The sequence below is a fragment of the Papaver somniferum genome, chromosome 6, assembly GCF_003573695.1.
Source record: "Papaver somniferum cultivar HN1 chromosome 6, ASM357369v1, whole genome shotgun sequence".
Lineage (NCBI taxonomy): Eukaryota > Viridiplantae > Streptophyta > Magnoliopsida > Ranunculales > Papaveraceae > Papaver > Papaver somniferum.
The window spans coordinates 105221900-105243700 of record NC_039363.1 but is presented as its reverse complement, the minus strand read 5'-3'; the positions used below and the strand labels follow the sequence as shown (position 1 = coordinate 105243700).

Genomic DNA, 21801 nt, shown 5'->3' with positions numbered 1-21801 from the left:
CTTGATCTCATACCTCGACCCACACGTCAGGACAGTAAAATCAAACGATCCATTCAGGAATCGACGACTCAGCTACTAGGCGGCTCGATTACCAGTCGTGACACGGTAAGGGACGACTACCGAGGGGTTAGAACCAAACGATCCGCCCAGGGAACGGCAACATGACAAGGAATGATTGGGGACTTTCCACAGTCGCGATGTTTCACGTAAAACTCAATCTTACATCCGGGAGATTTCTTTTTTCACCAGAAGATCCAAAAAGCGAGTAAGTCTTGCCTAGAAAAAATACGTGGTTTACTACTTCAGGTTTTCACGGTAATGATAAAACCAATAGCCATATTATGTTTCATCTCATGCTATCTGTCGACAAGCAATGCTCATGATTCAGTGGCTTTCCTGGGATGTTTCCACCATTCGCAATCGTAACCAAAAAACAACGTTATTCTAAAAACAGTTCGTTCCAAATAAGAATCCAAAACCCTCAACGTAATATTTGTCTGTCAAACCAAAAATCCAGGAAATCAAAACCGTAAACTAGGCGTTTCATTTTCCTTTCAAAAAAAAAAAACCTAAAATAAGAAGTTCAGAAGACAGAAATGCGTTCAAGGAAGGTTTTTCAATAATGGCTTGCTCTTCTTGTCAAAAGCCTCTTTCGTACTTTGGAGAGCCTCCCTCTTCAACTTCAGCTTCCTGGATAACTTTTCGACTTCCGCTTCCTGCTTCTTCACCATATCCGTAAAAGGACCTTCGACTGTTTCGTCCAGAAACTTTTCAACCTCAGAGAAACCTTCAGCGAACCAAGGAACATTGAACTCGAAGTTTACACACGTGTCATGATGGAAACTCCATCTCGAGACTACAGCCTCAGAAACAGTATTACCAGTCACATTGTACATGTCGTCAATCGAAGACAAAACTTCCTCCACACTCTTAACCAACTCAAATCGACTAGTAATTTTCTTGGTCGTGGTGATATGTCCGTAGATTTCCCATATCCTGGTGTATAGCGCCGCGTGTTTGGCTGGTAAATCCCCCGATAAACACATGATCCGGATGAGGAACCAGATATGGAGGGTTGAAAGTGGCGCCAGCGACTGCATCAACAACCGACAAGGGATTCCTAACGACAATTGCACCTGCGGCCACTGGAGTACTCTCCACTTTCTGAGTCACAACGACATTTTCATCTCGATCAACATCCATTTCAAGGTCGCCCGGTGCAGCTGTCACAGTTGGAGACAAAGCTGTATCTCCGCCAGTCTCTGTCTCAGGGCTATCTTAATAAACGGCTTCCCCTTATGATATCACGGATTAGATATTTTCCAAAAAGAAAGGAAGAGAGGAAAGAAGAAAAAACATGCGGGAGACTCACTGATTCGCTTTCAGAACGACTAAAGGAAGATTCAGCACTGCTGTCGGAAGAACTACTCTCGCCATCACTGGATTCTGAACTTTCATCCTTCTCGGGTTCCCCATCACCATGGATAGGCTCAGCACCGCCACCCTCCATCTCGACAAACGATGTTTTCTGACTACTTGCAAGTTTGGTAAAGGTGTTCACGCTGCTGAGACCCTGGGCAAGATACAAAGACGGATACTCAGAAAAAAAACAAGGATATACGCGATCCAACTAAAATCAAGAGGAAAAGCATACGTACCCACATATTAGACGAACTGAAAGTAGGTAAGGCTGTCGAGTCTGACTTGGAACCGTTTGCACGGCTTTTAGACCTTCGCTCCTTCACTTGGGGACTATCTGCATTCGGGCTAACGGATTTTCGCTTGGTCGAAGAAGGATCCCTCAGCAGTGGGTGCTCCGCTAAAACCGCAGGAGAAGGCTTACCGCGACGGTTTTCTACCACATCATTCACGAATCCATGGATAGCGAGAAACTCATCCTTCCAAAATATGTTATATTTGGAGGTTGTTGATGGATTTCGTTCCGTGAGCGGAAAGGGATACTTTTACCCGACACAAGAACACTAGCATCGAGAACAGTTGGCAACGAGTCTTCTGGAACAACCGGCTGATGAACGAGTGGGACCCCTTGGTCAAAACCGATATGCCGAGCCGCCCTATCGATATTGTAAGAAACTGCTTTGCAAAATCCTCGAAAGAAAGACGGCGCATTTTGATATGGTGTAGAATACATCCTATTTATTATCCATTGTTTATGCTTTCTCTGTTATTTTTCTTTTAAATTATGTATTTTACGCATGTTTTTGAGTTATTAGGTACTTTGGAGTCGCACGGAGGAAAAGAAGAAGAAATCACCTAATTTGAACAAAAGGGAAAAAATTATCATTTCCCGGGCAAGCATTATTGGGAGCCCAGCTAAGGTTAAGGGGTAATTATCATGGAGGAACACTAAAGACAGACTAACTGAGGTTAAGGGGAGCTGCTATCTGGATGGTTCTTGTATATTTGGGTGTCTGAATCTTTCCCTATAACCTAACCCTAAGTCGCCATTCACTCAATATTTTGCACCTGAAATTGAGAAAGAAAAGCAGCAGAGCTTCTATTGGTTCCTCCCAGAGTTGAGAGATTCATGGCATTAAGAAGATGATTGAGATCATGGAGGTGGATTAAATACAGTATGAGTAGCTGGGGCCATTTCTGAATCAATGAGAAGGAGGATGTTGTTGGGTTTGAATTTGATTTGGAAGATGAGAAAGAAAAGGGATCTGATGAAGATGATGAAATTTAGGTCATGAATTAAATGGGTTCGATCTGTGAGACGAGAAGATGCTGGTGTTGTTCTTGAGATTCAAGACATCAAAGATGGGTTAATGTCAGAAATTGAATAATGGGTTTGTGGTTGTGGATCGAGTTAGTTGCTGCTGTAATTGAAGTTAATGGATGAATGGGTTACTGGAGAATCAAGGGTTGAGACAAGAATCCGATGTTGTGATTTGAAAGAGAGAATCGAAGAGATGATGTTGCTGTCGATCTCAGAAATGGAAGAAATGGGTTAGGAGCAGTATTGAGATTCAAATAAAACAATTGCAATGCAGATGGAATTGGTATTGCAGATTATAGATGGAATTGAAGGTGAGGCAGAGATGTTGGTGATGCAGTAGTGTTCTTGATGATTTTAGAAGCTAAGGAAGATGGGTACAGGTCAATTAAGGTTTGAGTTATGCTGTGAATTTGAGAAACAGATAATGATGCTGTTGATAATTGAGAGAAGAAGAAGATGAACCCGATGCTGAAGGAGGAGATCTGTGATGAGATTGGGGTTATCTAAGCGAACCTGCTATCCCCCGGTTGGTGATAATGTGCGACTAATAAAAAGTGGAGAAGAACATAACTTGACTCATTGTTTTGCAACGAAGAAGGATTCCTTGGTCTTGTCTCTCTTATTGATTTTCTTTTATCTTTTAATTACTTTGTTTATTTATTTTTCTTTATAAAATCTAAAACCAAACTCCCCTTTGTGACATTATAATACAACTAAAAAAAACCTCTTGCTCCTCGTGGGAACGAACTTGACTACCCTGTATTACTTGTTAATTAGGTAGTAAAACATTAATTAATTTGTTGTGGTTACGACACACATCAAATTTTGGCGCCGCTGCCGGGGAACATCGGATGATTTTAGTACCAGTTTTCCATGTATGGTGGACAAGAGCAAGAATATTACAACAATCCATACGGTTTTCAACCTCAACATTATGGCAACTTCCAACCATCCTTAGGATATAGACTTTATGTATATTCTCATACATATCAACAACCTTATGACGGGTATGTAAGTGAACAATCACTAGGAGGGGAGGATAGTTATGATTCTAAATCTATGCGTGATCTCCTTGGTGTAAGGAAACCTAGTTTGAGGGAACTTGAGAGAAGGTTCTATCTATTGATCGATCAAGGCCTAGCATCGAATGAAGCAATTCTTGAAGCTAAAAGAGCTTTAATAATGGAGCGTGAAAAATGTTATTATATGTGTTACGATGATGATTTTGAACTTTATGACAATTATTGTAACAAGGATAAAGTTATTCCAACTCCGGATCATAATAACGATCCTTCATCTATTCAAAAGGAGGAGATTGGGTGTGACTTAACTATTGTTATAAACGGTGTAACACACTCACAAGAAGATCTTGAGATTTACACTGAAGAAGATTTTATGAGAAAGGAATGGCCCGATTCCGGTGATGAAAATGTTGAAGAGATGATGCTCAAGAATGAAACCGAATTGAATGATTTTGTGGAAGACCCAATTGAACTTTCCAATGATTATAGTGATGCCAAGACTTTGGTTAAGGTAGAAAACGACGAAGAATGGTTGCAAGGTTTGATAGAGGACCACGATATACAAGAGGTAAGTAATTCACTTGAATTTTTCAAGGATGAAGAGGATTCCGTAATACAAGAGATTGTGAAAGGTTTGTCTAACTCTTTGCATATCGATTCTTCTCCTTTACCTCTTATTGGTTTGAATGTATGTGCTTCGAAAGTATTTTTGAATGATTTTGTTACTAGATATCCACCATTAGAAACACTTGATGCTAACACTATGCAGGTTTGCCAAGAGGAATACATGGAAGTTCCCAAATTCTATGTTCTTTATACACTTCCGAGTGTGGACAAGACTAAGTGTGGGGGAAATTTCTATCGAGCGATAACATTATTATTATTTTCTTGTTCTAACATTTGTATGGAGTTATTGTTTGCAAAACAGGTACTGTGGGTGGATCCTCAAATTTTCAGATTGTTAGTATATGGTGTAGAATACATCCTATTTATTATCTATTGTTTATGCTTTCTCTGCTATTTTTCTTGCAAATTATGTATTTTACGCATGTTTTCGAGTTATTAGGTATTTTGGAGTCGCATGGAGGAAAAAAAGAAGAAATCACCTAATTTGAACAAAAGGGAAAAAATTATCATTTCCCGGGCAAGCATTATTGAGAACCCAGCTAAGGTTAAGGGGTAATTATTATGGAGGAACACTAAAGATAGACTAGCTGAGGTTAAGGGGAGCTGCTAACTGGGTGGTTCTTGTACATTTGGGTGTCTGAATCCTGCTCTATAACCTAATCCTAAGTCGACATTCAGTCAATTATTTTGCACCTGAAATTGAGAAAGAAAAGCAGTAGAGCTGCTATTGGTTTCTCCGAGAGTTTAGAGATTTAGGGTATTAAGAAGATGATTGATATGGTGTGGAGGATTAAATACAGTATGATTAGCTGAGGCCATTTATGAATCGATGAGAAGGAGGATGTTGTTGGGTTTGAATTTGATTTGGAAGATGAGCAAGAAAGGGGGTCTGATGAAGATGATGGAATTTAGGTCATGAATTAAATGGGTTAGATCTGTGAGATGTGAAGATGTTGTTGTTGTTCTTGAGATTCAACATATCAAAGATGGGTTAATGGAAGAAATTGAATAATGGGTTTGTGGCTGTGGATCGAGTTAGTTGCTGCTGTAATTGAAGTTAATGGATGAATGGGTTACTGGAGAATCAAGGGCTGAGACAAGAATTCGATGCTGTGATTTGAAAGAGAGAATCGAAGAGATGATGTTGTTGTCGATCTCAGAAATGGAAGAAATGGGTTAGGAGCAGTATTGAGATTCAAATAAAACAATTGCAATGCAGATGGAATTGGTACTGCAGATTATAGATGGAATTGAAGGTGAGGCAGAGATGTTGGTGATGCAGTAGTGTTCTTGATGATTTTAGAAGCTAAGGAAGATGGGTACAGGTTAGCTAAGGTTTGAGTTATGCGGTGAATTTGAGAAACAGATATTGATGTTGTTGATAATTGAGAGAAGAAGAAGATGAACCTGATGCTGAAGGAGGAGATCTGTGATGAGATTGGGATTAGCTAAGTGAACCTGCTATCCCACGGTTGGTGATAATCTGTGACTAATAAAAAGTGGAAAAGAACATAACTTGACTTATTGTTTTGCAACGAAGAAGGATTCCTTGGTCTTGTCTCTCTTATTGATTTTCTTTTATCTTTTAATTGCTTTGTTTATTTATTTTTCTTTATAAAATCTAAAACCAAAACTTCCCTTTGTGACATTATAATACATCTAAAACCTCTTGCTCCTCGTGGGAACGAACTTGAATACCCTATATTACTTGTTAATTAAGTAGTAAAATATCAATTAATTTGTTGTGTCACATCATACATGACCAGGCGTGCAGCTTCGCATGAACACCATCTCTCCAACACTCATATCCTCTTTATCAGAAGACAAAGACATGCTCGGAGCAGGAGCAAAGGTATTGATCTGAGTTATGGAAGCATGCACCGGAGCCCGTGGACGAAAATTGACCGTGTTCGAGTTGTCAAGGAATCCAACCAGGTTCAAACCCATCTTTGGGCGCCTATTCGAACAACGCAGTATCCTAGAGCCACCCCAAGACTCGGGAAGTACGACCAACGGTTTTGGAGCATACCTTTCGAAGTGCTCCCACAGCCACGCTTGGAGAAAGGCGGCATGAACATACGAATCCACTTTCATGTAGACATTTAAAGCGCACATGTCCGCGACCAGATGATCCAAGTGTGTGTACAGAGAACCAAGAAACAAGCTGCCAATAGGGAGAACGACACCTTTTGCCAATTTTATGGAAAAATTGGTAAGTTCCTATCTTATATCCTTCTTACCAGAGCCGTCATCGAAAATATCTCTGGATAAGCAAAGAGCCAAGAACGCTACGACATGAAGTGTACTATTTTTATGATTTGGCTCCAACTCATCAGGAAACCATTGAGACATCCACCAGCCATATAAGAACCTCGTCTCGTTTGCTTTCCGAACGAATACTTTTGATTTCGCAACCAGAGCGGCGCACATTTCTTCTTCATCTGCAGACAACTTGACATCAAGGTTTCCTATTACGGGAAGGTTCAGCAAGACGGCCACGCTCTCTAAGTAGATAATCATTTCACCCCACCTGCATATGGTCGTGTGAGTGTCTGGACACCATCTAGAAATAAAAGCAACCAAGCCTGAAATATCTTTCCTAATTTGAAGCACTGCGGAAGCCGCGACAGCATCAATAATCTGCGCCTTGGTCAAACTGGCTTTTACACATTCCTGGCTCATCATGAATCGCATCCATTTCTCAAAGGGACGCCACGGACTCACACAGATTTTAAAGTCAATGGAAGAAGCATAATACTCTTTCCTCTGAAGACAAAACCTTATTACACCTCCAGGCCGAACTGACCGGGCCTCTCCTTCACTTTCCGGACCAGTCAGAAGAATCAACACATACTTGGGATGATTTTTCCTAATTGTGGCGGATGTTGTAAATAATTCACCTTCTATGTTTGTCTTGGAATTTCCAACATCTTTCGGTACGGCAGAACTTTTCTCAAATGACATCCTAACGAAATTCTCTCACGCAACTTTCACCTTCGAAAGAACTACAATGGAACAATACGAAGAGAAATTATTACGGAAAGTGCATGAAAATTATTTTATTAGACACAGGAGATCCATCATGGATGCAAACCAATTTGTTCCAAAGTCATAATGCGCATGAGAAAGGAAATGGGAACTGACAGACCCTGCATCACCACCTCATGCCAAGGCAGTACCCTACAACAGGAAATTTGCGCCCGGACGAGGAGGCGCCCCCCACCATGGGAACAATACACACGGCCACACCAGGAAAAGGGAGGAAACCCTAGGAGCTAGGTTTTCATGGGAAGGGAATGATAGTTACTATCTCATGCATGCCTACTTTGCACAGTAATTGAGGCGGCCAACATTACTACGGTATTCAAGCCTAAATGTTACTACAAGTTCACGCAAAGAATATTTACGGCTAGGATTCATACCAACACAAAAGAACAATATTTTTACAAGTTCATGAAAAGGTACGCTTACATCTAGGGTTTGCACTAACACAAGAAAATAAGAAAAACAAGTTAAGGAGGAAGTGCTGGAAGACATACTCGGGATTCGCTCGTCCTCTTTACCGTTACCACACGGCCAGAATAAAAAAAAAATGGTGTGAAATAAAAGGAGAGGACGACCCCCTTTTATAGGCATGGTACTTGGGAGTTTGAATAAGGAAAGGACTTCCTATTTGAGTCAAGCAAGGAAAAGAGGCAACTGGGCCCACGAAGACAAATCACCTTTCCAAGCCGTCCGCGCATACTTTGCCTCACCAAAATGCGCCATTGCCTTGGCCCCACCATGCTAAGCTGTTCGCACCATGCCTTGACCCCACCACGCCAAGCCGTCCACATGCTTTGCCTCACCAAACCGTGCCTTGCCTTGGCCCCACCATGCCAAGCCGTCCGCGCCATTGCCTTGGCCCCACCATGCCAAGTCGTCCGCGCCATTACCTTGGCCCCACCATGTCAATACTTTTGCGCCATGACTTGCCGCGCTAACACCATCTACTCGCCAAGTCAGCGTCATGATGTTCCCTAACCCAGCCAAGGTGATACATGGCCAGACTAAGCCAGCGATCTTCATCTCACCACTTCACGGTCTGCACCACAAATAAAATCTACGGAATGCCGCCAAACATGAGGATCATGAACTCTCCTTACCTCTCGAAAAAGGTTAGTCGGACTTTCCAGACCATCTTTTCACGACCTGCCATTTCTATTTTTGTCCTCGCCCATCACCATCTTATGCTTACCTCGCAACAATGCTCCTGTTCCGAGCTAAGCAGGGGACTTAATGTTGATGGTGGTTTTTAGCTTAGGGCAAAAATCGTAAAACTGTACATCTGACATGACATCACTATGACCATTAGCACATTTATTGAATCAATCAGCATGCCTACGTAAGAATTACCGGGGTACCCTTTTTTTTACATGGGTCATGTTCCACGACAGAACCCTTAACACTGACTGTCATCATCTATGTCAAACCTTAATTCTCATGCTACCGCGCCAAGGCATGCCAACCATGCCAGCCGCACCATTGTGCCAATGGCAGACCATTCCATCCACGTCACCACGCCAAGGCATGCCAACCATGCCAGCCAAACCACTGTGCCAATGGAATACCATACCAGCCACATCTCCGCGCCAAGGCATGCCAACCATGCCAGCCACAACACTGCGCCAATAGCATGCCATGCCAGCCGCACCTCCGCGCAAAGGCATGCCAGCCATGCCATCCGCACAACTGCTCCAATGGAATTCCATGCCAGCCGCAGCTCCGCTCCAAGGCATGCCAACCATGCCAGCCGCACCTCCGCGCCAAGGCATGCCAACCATGCCAACCGCACCTCCGCGCCAAGGCATGCCAACCATGCGAACCGCACCACCGCGCCAATGGCATGTCATGCCAGCCGCACCACATGTGCCAATGGCATGCCAACCACCTTGTTGCGCCATACCATGTCGGACTTCCCTATGCGGCTACCAAAACGAAGGCGTGCGATGATCAACGGCCACCCTTCCATCTTAGATGCAAATTTTAGCCTTCCAAGATCGCCAAACAACGCATGGTAACCTTTGGCCCAAACCCTATTTTTTGCCACGCCAAACCGCGCCAAGGCATGCCATGCCACATGTGCCAATGACATGCCAACCACCTTGTTGCGCCATACCATGTCGGCCTTCCCTATGCATCTATTAAAACGAAGGCGTGGGATGATCAACGGCCACCCTTCCATCTTAGATGCAAATCTTGTCCGTCCAAGGTCGCCAAACAACACATGGTAACCTTTGGCCCAACGCCAAAACCCTAGTTTGGCCGCGCCTAAACCACGCCAAGGCATGCCGACCATGCCGACCATGCCACATGTGCCAATGGCATGCCGCGCCATCCACCTTGCCGCGCCTAAGCCATGCTATGTCGGCCTTCCCTTCACGGCTGCCAAAACGAAGGCGTGCGACAATCAACGTCCACCCTTCTATCATAGATGCAAATATCAGCCGTCCAAGGTCACCAACCAACGCATGGTAACCTTTGGCCCAACGCCAAAACCCTAGTTTGGCCGCGCCTAAACCACGCCAAGGCATGCCGACCACGCCACATGTGCCAATGGCATGCCGCGCCATCCACCTTGTCGCGCCTAAGTCATGCCATGCCAGTCTTCCCTTCACGACTGCCAAAACGAAGGCGTGCGATAATAAACGACCACCCTTCCATATTAGATGCAAATCTCAGCCGTCCAAGGTCACCAACCAACACATGGTAACCTTTGGCCCAACGCCAAAACCCTAGTTTGGTCGCGCGCAAACAAAGACAAAACCCTAAATTTTGGCCGCGCCTAAACTAGGCCATATTAAAGTCTTACCGGTCATGTTTTCATGCCACTGGCTACCAAACGAAGGGTTGCAATAATCAACGACTACCCTTCCTCACAGGATGCAAAATCTCGACCGTCGAAGGTCACCACCGAGCCGGCAAGTCTTCCAAGCTCAACTTGCCGAACAACAACATGCTACATGTTTTCCACGAAAACACTCGAGACATCAACACATGTCACAAACTGGGGGATGCTCATTGGGTATTGGTTTGGCGGTTTACAGCGTGTGGCGTACACTACGCCCGTTATAAGACAGTGTCATAAGGATGAGGCGGTTAGTAAATACAGGGAGTAATTGTGAAACACTTTCTTTTATGGAACATCAATTCCAGGTGTTACCGGTTACCACCTCCTCCCATTTACTCATCTGTTTTCCATTTCTTACGAGACCAGAGTAAGTTTTACTTCGATTGTATAAATAGGTCTTACCTATTTCCACCGAACAACAAGTTCAGGTCACGAGGATACAACACTCATAAAATATGTGTTAGCTTTCCATCTGTTAGATTCCCACTTTCTGATACAAGTCGTGAAATAACTATTCTGGTCTCAACACTCTCTTCGCTTCCTGCCCCAAAACCAACCCTTCTCCTTCACTTTGTGATCGAAGCAAGTCTGGAACGGCCATTTCTTGGTTTAGGCCGGATTTGTACAGATTGATCTCTCGAATCTAAAGTACTATATTGCAGTACATTGTTTAGGGTTTATACTCGTTTCTCACCCACACACCCGAAATTACCAAAATCACCAGAAATCGTTTTCACCCTCAAACAGTTGGTTAGAATTGTATGGGTATCCATGGAAGTAAAAGGATTGGTTGGATGCGTAAGCGAGAAAACTTTCCATGGTCACGAGTTTTGGCGGGATGGATCAAAAGGTGGCCATGACTACGAAGATTGGATAGCTGCGAGCATGATCCTTGACATGGGGAATGTGGTTACATGACCCTTTACAGGAAGGAGTGGTGTTGAAGCGGCTTCGGCTCTTGGAGAGGACGTTAAAACTTAAGGAGCCAAATGATATTATGGATCCTAGAGCATCTTGTGGAGATATCGCTGAAGCGGAGCGGCTGCTGGAGCAAACGTTGAAGCGGAGCGACTGCTGAAGAGAACGTTGAAGCGGAGCCGCTGCTGGAGAACGTTGAAGCGGAGCCACTTCTGGAAAGAACGTCGAAACGACACCTTGAAACTCTTAGAGCCTTGACGGTTGCAATGTTGAAGCCGGAGACTGCGTCACTCAGCGTTCTGTCAAACTAGACATCCCTCAAGTGAACAGTGGTTAGGAGTCCCCAGTTTCATCTATCGATCGTGCTTTCCAGGAAAGGTTGGGGTTTGGGAAAGGCTTCCCTGGATGGAAACAGCTGCTTTCCTGATGCAGTGCGATTGAGGGATGCAAATATGTCTTGACGCTACGCCTTGGAGAAATATAGAATCTCACATAACTGTTTCATCATAGACTGCACGATTTTGTGGGAGAGGTCCCCAGAAATAATGCATCTCCTGACGGAAGAGGGTCTCTGTGAATTCAGGAAGGTTGCTGATTTCCTTTGCCTCGATTTTGGAGAAGTCATTCCTGATATTTACGTGTGATGAAATTGGATTGCTGATTCCCTTCTACTGGGCGTTCAAAAGCAACGCGATCCCCTTCATCTATAAACGCACGTCCTGCTGAAGTGCCTGTTCCGGATGTTAAAAGTGTTCCTTGTCAACTCCCTCTTGGGTTGACGTGACTCTTATGGTGGACGCTCCGTCAGTGTCTTGAGTAAATAGGTATCTCTTTCCGAGTTATAAATACGTCAGGCTGATCCTTACGAGAACCTTTTGTCTTCCATCAAATCAACATTGGTAAAAGGAGGTCGGCTTCTTCCGTCTCTTCCAGTATCTTGCCTTGATGGTGGACTAGCAGCGTCTCTGGTGACGCTTGGAGATGTCATACTTGAAGAAACGTTGGGGGTGGAGGGAACGGCTCTGGTTCTGGTGATCGTAGGTATATCGTGCAGAGATGGAACGGTTTTGAAGGGTGAGGATGGTGCTGCTTTGGCTGGTTGTGGAGCGGAGAAGATGGCGCTGGAAGGGTGCAAGTTGTTAGCGCTGGAAAGGATGCAAGCTGCTGGCACTGGAAGGATGCATGTTGCTAGCGCTGGAAGGATGCAAGCTGCTAGTGATGGAAGGATGCAAGTTGTTAGCGCCGGAAGGATGCAAGATACTAGCGCCGGAAGGATGCAATCTGTTAGCGCTGGATCGGCTTGGAATGGGCGCTGGCTTGGATTTGGTATGGCGCAGACTTTTGAATGGGCATGGTGCAGACTGTTGGCTTGGCACGGCGCAGGCTTGGCGTGGCGCGGATTGTTGGATTGGCACGGCGCTGGCTTGGCGTGGCGCGGACTGTTGGGCACCGTGAGGCTTGTTCTTGCGGGCCCAGTTGTCTCTTTCCATACGTAGATCAAACATGAAATCCTTTCCTTATTCAAATTCCAAAAGTGTTATGCCTATAAAAGGGGTTGTCTCTCCTCTTTTTTTTTTTGAAAGGCAAACAAATCGTCTGGTTTATGGTTTTATTTGAATTGATAGATAATTGTTATCTATGAGGGTGTGGATTATTTTTTTTGGAATGAATTGTTTTAGAATAATTTTGTCTTGATTACGATTGCAAGTGACGCAAACATCCCAGGAAAACCATGGAACCGTGAGTGTTGCGTGCCGATAAAGAGCATGGGATGAAACGTAACATGGCTATCGGTTTTATCATTCCCGTGAAATCTTGAAGTAGTAAACCATGTATTTTTCTAGGAAAGACTTACTCGGTTTTTTCGGATCTCTTGACGAAAAATGAATCTTCCGGGTGTAAGTCCGAGTTTTGTGGGAAGCACCGCCGCTATTGTGGAAAGTCCCCAGTCGTCCCTGATCCACCTGATAACCGAGACGTCGATCCCTGGGCGGATCGTTTTCTCCTACCACCTTGGAAGTCCCCAGTCACTTTTTGTCGTGTTATGACTGGTAACTGATAGACACATTTTTGTGTCCGATTTGTCTCGATTCTATATATTGTTAGGGCTCATTTTTGTACTTATTATGGTGTTTTATTTATTTGTAGGTATTTTTGGCTAATAAACATTTTGGAAAATATTGGCTCGAAAAGTTGTCGGAACGCACCCGGAGGACATTTGCTATTTGGACTCTCACTTTGGATAAGGGGTAACCTAATTACTAAGGGGCATCCCATTTCCAGGCAGTTGCTAATCGCACCCCTACTCTGGATAAGGGGCAACCATCTTCAACATTCAAAAACCAGGATTTTGGCTGGAAAAAAGTGCAGTTAAAGAACAGTTTTGGCAATCGTGATTTGGAGGAGTTTGAGGTCGATTAAACCTCTGATTTTCATAGGATAGACTCCTTATGGGTCTAGGAATATGATATGGGTGTTTAAATCGATTAGACTGGGCTCAATCGACGGATTTTTCTCACAACAGAAAATATGGAAAGTCACGTGTGTGACCTGTTTTAGGGAATTTTAGAGAGATTAAAACGCTGTAAACCTTCCCAAAGATTTGTATCAATCTAAGGAAGCGTTTAGAATAAAAAGGAAAGCTCAGAAACGCGTAGAAATCCTAAGACAAGAAATTGCCGCAACTTGGACGTGAAGAGAAGGAAAGAGATTTTGGAAGATTTGGGAGAGATTTAAACGGTATTTTTGATATAAATAGATGTCTTGGGTCATATAGAAGAGGTGTCGAGAGTTTGGGAACCTAAGGAGAGCCATAAAAGAAGAAATCAGAGCTTTACCAAACTCTGTTTCTACTGATGCTGCTGCTGAAGAAGAAGAAGAACGCGAAGAACATTGACGCTCGGTAAACAGTCGCAGAACAGTGTCGTTGTTTAACAGCTGAAGAACATTAAGCTGTTCAGGGCAGTCTTATTTTAGGGTCTTAAAATCAGCGACAAAGCAACAGCTTTTCTGTAATAGTTCCATTGTAACAGCTGTTTTGCAACACCAATACACTGTTGCAAACAGTCTGTGTTATTACTTTTCACTCTTTTAATCATCTTTTGAGCAACAAACACACATTTTGAGATCATGATTAATATGAGGAGCTAAACCCCCATTGTTGAGGCGATAGAGGAAGCTATTTTTCCAACAAAAAGTGGTATATTCTATTTTATCTTTTTAGTTGCAATAATTATATGATTATTTGCCTTGAACTATTATTGAATATGATTTTTATTTGAGTGATTGTGATCTATTTTGATGGAGTATGCTTATTTTTAAGACTTTTGATGCTTCATACTTGGTATTTACAATTATTACTTTTGAAAATCTACTTGTTGCAATATTTTAGAATCAAATTAAACAAGAAAATTGCATAAATATAAGTATTGGTTTAAACACTTTGAACTTGGAAAATAGTGGAATCTTAGCCTCAGTGTTTCTTTTAGTATTGATATCATCTTTGATTGAGTTTGCTATAATTTTTAGTGAGTTTTCTATTTTATATTAGAATTTAAGTCTAATTAATATCCTTCACAAGTCTGAGAATCAAACCACTTTTACCACTATCTACAAATCACATCACTTTTTGGCGCTGCCGACGCGGACTTATTTTTAGGGTTTTAGATTTATTTTATTTTATTTATTTTATTTTTATTATTTTTGTCATTTTTTATGTTTTTGGGTATTTATCTTGTGTCTATAGGTTCTGGATCATAAAGAAAATTGAGCCAAGGAGTTTGGTGATTTCATAAAGACTTGGAGCTAAAGATTAAAGCAAAAAGAACAGAAAAGAAGACAATTTTATTTTAGACAATTTTAGTTTAGGGTTTGTTTATTTTATTTTAAAAAAAAACTGTATTAAGGTTTATTATTTTTGTAATTTTTCTTTATTTTTTTGGACTTTTGGACTTTGGGACATTTTTTTTTACCCTACGGAAGGGTACTTTAAATATAAACTGTTAGCAAAGAAGGAGGACAATTACGATATTGTCTCCGCACCTTAGGTTCGTACACTAAACATCGGAGTCAGTGGCCCGAGTCGACTACAACCGATTCATCCCCCGTCGGGAACGGGAGGTAAGATTCTAAACACTCGCGAATCCCGTGTCAGCGAGTTACTGGACTCCTTCGTATGCACATATGTTGAGGACTGAATACAGACATTTATTTTTCTAGTAAAGGGCAAGGCCTGGCCATACAAGATAAGGGTTCAGATTTCATCACCGTTCTCTTCTTGCCCGCTTCAGGAACACGTAAGCTATGCGAACCTAAGCCTAAAATTTTGACTAGAACGAGACCGATAGGGTAAAGAGCTTAACAGGAAAGTCATTCGAAAAATATTGGTTACTCTTTTAAGCATACTTCGAAGTTCTTGACGATTTCTATAAGTTGAATGCGTGATTGCGCCGCCTTGTAATACCGGTGAGGCCTTGGGTATCAAAGCTCCACCGAGCTTCCCTCGCCTCTATTCAACTTACGTTAACTCGGATTCATTCCATAGGGGTTTTATTAAATTGTAACGAATTCCCGTTCGAAGGATTAGAAGCTGGTCTAGAAACAATCTAAGTGGAGCCATCATGCTTTTTGTTTGCTAGAAATCAATAGGTTTGATTTCGTAGAGTCGGCCTTGATCTGTGTTTGCTTACCCTTACAATTTATAAAATTCTATTGTATTCCTGAACGTAAAAGAGACGCACTAGGTAGATTTGTTACAGAGAAACCTAGTAGTTTGAAGCGTCTCGATTACCTTAATCTAGAAAGTTCGTCTTTTGAAGAGTCTGTTTTTGAACGTTCTTTGACTGAGGAGAGAATCCTTGTTGCTCCGATAGCGCCAGAAATGGCAACTTTGAAAGATTTGTTGAATCCAACTAGGACTACCCGTCCTTCGTGTATTAAGTTAGCTGAAATGGAGGCACCCTATGACCTGAAACCTGGGACCTTACAGATGCTCCAAATTTTTTTAGGAAAAGAAAATGAAAACCCTTATTACCATGTTAGGGATTTTGAGGAAATTTGTAGTACTCTAAGAATTAGAGGCTTAGATGATGATGCTTTGAAACTTAGGTTATTCCCATTTTCCCTGAAAGATAAGGCCAAGTCGTGGCTGTATAGTTTGGACTCCGAGTCAATTGAGACATATGAACAACTTAATCTGCCTTTTTCAATAAGTTTTTCCCTAGGCACAAAACATCGTCTATTAGGACGCAAATATGCACATTTTCACAACAAGAGGGAGAATCTTTATATAGGTATTTGGAAAGGTTCAATGATTTATTATACCAGTGTCCTCATCATGGTTTAGGAAAGGTTAGGCTAGTTCAGATCCTTTATGAGGGTTTAGATTATTCCACAACGACCATGGTTGAGTCTCTATGCACTGGTGGATTTGAAAACCAAACTGTTGATGCGGCGATGGAATTTTTTAATGAAATCGCCGAAAAAACCCAGCAATGGGAAAATAGTAGGGCACCCCAGAAAACAATTCTTTTAAGTAGAGGAAACGTTAATAGGGTAGAAGGAGGCTATGAATCAGATGCCAAAATTGTTTTATAGCAAAAAGGTTAGAAGCCTTAGAAGTGGGCCAGACTAGTGATAGAGTGGAGCCTTTTTGGGAAGGCCAGAATATTGAAGAGCAGGCCAATGCTCTTTATAATAACACTAGATTTGATAACCGTCAAAAGATTGACCCATATTCAGAAACCTATAATCCTGGTTGGAGAAACCATCTGAACCTTTCGTGGTCTAAGGGCCAAAGTCAAGGTCAGTTTAGTAATTCTAATGCTCCCCCACGTTTTGGCTATACTAAGAATCCTTCAGGACTAGCTCAGTTTCAGAATCAGTCAGATAAGAAAATCCTAAGTTTAGAGGAATCTCTCGCCTTGTTAACTCAGCAAACTGCAAAATTCCAGTTATCCGTAGAACAGAGTCTACAAGCTAGTAACAGGATAGGACAAGAAAATAGTCAGGCTATTTCCGAGTTAAAAACCCAGGTTGGTCTGATAAGTGATTCTTTGAGAGAAAAAGGTAAGTTTCCTAGTCAAACACAACCCAACCCTAGAGGAGTTCATGAATTAGGTGCAAAACCATCGAATCAATTGAATGTTGTTAGAACCCTTAGAAGTGGTAGAGTTGTAGACAATAAGGTAACCATGCCCGATAGTGAACATACTGTAGTTCACCCCTCAGGATCTCACCTCTCAGGACCAGTAGCTGAAGAGACTGATAAAGTTTCTGATGATGTGAATTCGGTTCCTGAAAGGTCTGATTTTAGGCCTAGAGCCCCATTTCCTCAGCTATTAGTACCAACAAAGAAGGAATCGAACTTTAATGACATAGTGGAGGTTTTTAAGCAAGTTACCATAAACCTTCCCTTATTAGATGCAATTAGGCAAATTCCTGCTTATGCCAAGTTCCTTAAGGATATGTGTACGCGAAAGCGAAAACTTAGCGTCCATAAGAAAGCCTTTTTAGCTAGTCACGTAAGTTCAATCATTCAGAACACCACAACTCCAAAGTACAAAGACCCAGGTTCTCCTACCATTGCTTGCACAATAGGTAACTTCCGGGTAGAAAAAGCTTTACTTGACTTAGGAGCCAGTGTGAACTTACTGCCATTCCATGTATACTTACAGCTAGGACTTGGTGAAATGAAACCTACTCAGATGACACTGCAGTTAGCTGATAGGTCTGTTAAAATCCCTCGAGGTGTTATCGAGGATGTTCTTATTGAGGTCGACAAGTTTATTTATCCAGTGGATTTCGTGGTCCTAGATACCCAACCTGTCCCTGACCCAGAGAACCAGATACCTGTGATTTTAGGTCGCCCATTTTTAGCTACGTCTAATGCGATCATTAACTGTCGAAATGGTGTGATGAGTTTATCTTTTGGTAATATGACTATGGAGATGAACATTTTTAATGTCAGTAAGCAACCTCATGAGCTAGATGACACATGTGTTGAGGAGGTGAACATGATAGAAGCCTTAGTTCAGGAGTCATTACCAAACATCTTGTCTGAAGACCCATTAGAAAGTTGTCTATCCCATTTTGGTTTAGATTTTGACGATAGCACTATTGAACAGGTGAATGCTCTATTAGATTCTACCCCTGTGTTAGACACTGATAGATGGAAATAGGTTCGAACCGTTACCAGTTTCTGAGACTACCCTAATTCCTTCTTTAGAAGAGCCCCCAAAGTTGGACCTTAAACCACTACCCGATACTCTAAAGTATGTGTTTTTAGGCCCATCTGAGACTTTACCTGTGATTGTAGCTTCCAATTTGGATAGTGATCAGGAAAGTAGGCTAGTAAATGTACTTCAAGACAATAAGGAAGCTTTAGGGTGGACTATAGCAGACATTAAGGGTATAAGTCCTACTGTGTGTATGCATCAGATTCATTTAGAGGAAGACTCCAAACCTTCTAGGGAGATGCAACGTCGACTGAACCCTAACATGAAAGAGGTAGTTCGAAAAGAGGTGCTTAAGTTGTTAGATGCGGGTATTATTTACCCAATTTCAGACAGTAAGTGGGTCAGCCCTGTTCAGGTTGTCCCCAAGAAATCAGGTATCACTGTAGTCCAGAATGATAATAATGAATTAATCCCAACCCGAGTGACCACGGGATGGCGTGTGTGTATTGACTATAGGAAATTGAACAAGGTCACAAGGAAGGATCACTTTCCCCTTCCTTTTATCGACCAAATGCTAGAGCGATTAGCTGGACATAGTCACTATTGCTTCTTAGATGGCTACTCCGGTTATAATCAGATCGTTATTGCCCCAGAAGACCAAGAGAAAACCACTTTTACCTGTCCCTTTGGTACCTTTGCGTATAGACGCATGCCTTTCGGGCTATGTAATGCCCCTGCAACTTTTCAGCGTTGTATGATGAGCATATTTTCTGATATGGTAGAACGGTTCTTAGAGGTCTTTATGGATGATTTTTCAGTGTTTGGTTCATCTTTCGATGAGTGCTTGCATCATTTGACATTAGTGTTGACTAGGTGTAAGGAAAAAAATTTAGTGCTTAATTGGGAAAAATGCCATTTCATGGTTAAATCAGGAATTGTATTAGGGCACATCGTCTCTTCAAAGGGTATAGAGGTAGACAAAGCCAAAGTTGACCTTATTAAGACTTTACAGGTCCCAAAAACCGTAAAAGATATTAGGTCATTCCTAGGGCATGCAGGTTTTTACCGTCGATTCATTAAGGATTTTAGCTTGATTTCTAGACCTCTTTGCAATTTGCTTGCAAAAGATGTTAAGTTTGTCTTTGATGATGCTTGTTTAGAGGCTTTTGAGAAGCTTAAAACTTTACTCACTACTGCCCCGATAGTCCAGGCACCTAACTGGAACCTACCCTTTGAGATTATGTGTGATTCTTCAGATTATGCTATAGGCGTCGTTTTAGGACAACGAGAAAACAAATTACTTCATGTGATTTATTATGCTAGCAAAACTCTGAATGATGCCCAAATGAACTACACAACTACCGAGAAGGAACTTTTAGCCATCGTGTTTGCCTTGGATAAGTTTAGGTCCTACCTATTAGGTTCTAAGATCATAATCTATACAGATCATGCTGCTTTGAAATACCTTTTATCTAAGAAGGATACCAAACCTAGATTGATTAGATGGATCCTATTGTTACAGGAATTTTCCCCAGACATTAGAGACAAAAAGGGTGCAGAAAATGTAGTAGCAGATCACTTGTCTAGGCTAGTTGTTAGTTCCCCTAGTGATTCCCTTCCTATAAGGGATAGCTTTCCTGATGAACAATTGTTCTCTGTTTCCCAATCACCTTGGTATGCAAATATAGTGAATTATCTTGTTACTGGTCGAACCCCTCAACATTGGGGTAAGCAAGATCGTTCTAGGTTTTTAGCCGAGGTTAAGCATTTCTTTTGGGACGATCCTTATCTGTTTAAGTATTGTCCGGACCAGATTATTAGGAGATGTGTATCTGAGAGTGACCAGTCTAGTATTATCTCCTTTTGTCATGAACATGCATGTGGGGGTCATTTTAGTGCTAAGAAGACTGCTGCTAAGATTTTGCAGTGTGGATTTTACTGGCCTTCGTTGTTTAAAGATTCCCATAGTCATTGTGTTTCTTGTGAGCGTTGCCAGAAGTTAGGAACCATTTCCCGTAGAAATATGATGCCTTTGAACCCTATTTTAGTGATTGAGGTCTTTGATGTGTGGGGCATTGATTTTATGGGTCCATTTCCTATTTCGTTTGGTTATCTTTACATACTTGTCGCTGTAGACTATGTGTCTAAGTGGGTTGAGGCGGTTCCGTGTAGAACGAATGACCACAGGGTCGTAGTCCAGTTTTTGAAAGAGAATATACTTACACGTTTTGGTACGCCGCGAGCTATAATTAGTGATGGAGGTTCACACTTTTGTAATAGACCGTTTTCTCTTTTAATGAAACAATACGGTATTACCCATAAAGTAGCAACCCCATATCACCCTCAGACTAGTGGTCAGGTAGAGGTTTCCAATAGGGAAATTAAACGTATTCTAGAGAAAACAGTTAATCCAAATAGGAAAGACTGGTCGTCGAGGCTTACTGATGCCTTATGGGCTTACCGTACTGCGTTTAAGACACCCATTGGAATGTCACCTTATCGTTTAGTGTTTGGCAAGGCATGTCACCTGCCTGTTGAGTTAGAGCATCGAGCCTATTGGGCTATTAAGAACTTAAACTTTTCACTTGACAAGGCAGGAGCTCAAAGAAAGCTCCAGCTCAATGAGTTGGACGAGATTCGTAGAGATGCATACGATAGTGCTAAGGAGTATAAGAACAAAATGAAACTTGTGCATGATAGGAATATTTTACGAAAGTCATTTTCTCCAGGTCAAAAAGTTCTTCTGTATGACACTCGTTTGCATCTATTCCCCGGGAAGTTGCGCTCTCGGTGGACCGGTCCTTTTGTGGTCCGTACTGTTTTTCCTCATGGCGCTGTTGAGATTGAGACACCAGATGGTAGTAGTTCTTCGAAGGTTAACGGTCAGCGATTGAAGCCCTTTTTAGAGCCTTTTCCTACAGGTGATGTTGAGGAGGTCCCTCTGGAGGACCCTGTTTACCTTGATTGACCATCGAGGCGATTTTGTATGTTGTATAATATTTTTGTAGGTTTTTGGTTACACTTCACCCAGGTACTATCTTTCCGACTTCTCTCTTTACTATTTCCTCATGTTACTTATATTTTTGGTACTGTTCTTTGATTAGAAACATTGAGGACAATGTTAGATTTAAGTTTGGGGGTGGGGTAGAACTTTTTGTTACCTTTTCGTTGCAATAAATAAACTCCAGAGCCTAGAAATTTATCCCTATTAAGGATGGCACTAACCAATCTAAGTGGATGGAAGCATTTTGGTTGTAGGAGTTGAGGAACCAATCTGACTAGATGGCAACATCTAAAGAGTCTATTCATAAAAGCACAGAGCTCAGGTGTTAGAAATAACATGATAGTTTCACCATATCTCGTTGAGTCCTTTTCACTTCTGTTTTTATTTTGTTTTGTTTTTAAACTATGTTTCTCTAAGTGATTAGG

The 21801-nt window shown here is 42.0% G+C and overlaps 2 pseudogenes; one reads left to right on the top strand and one right to left on the bottom strand.

Annotated features, from left to right (window-relative positions):
- The window catches only part of LOC113286001, a 101437-nt pseudogene extending 81573 nt beyond the window's left edge, over window positions 1–19864 (top strand).
- LOC113292022 lies at window positions 16440–16539 on the bottom strand (annotated as a pseudogene).
- Window positions 19865–21801: the final 1937 nt, after the last annotated feature.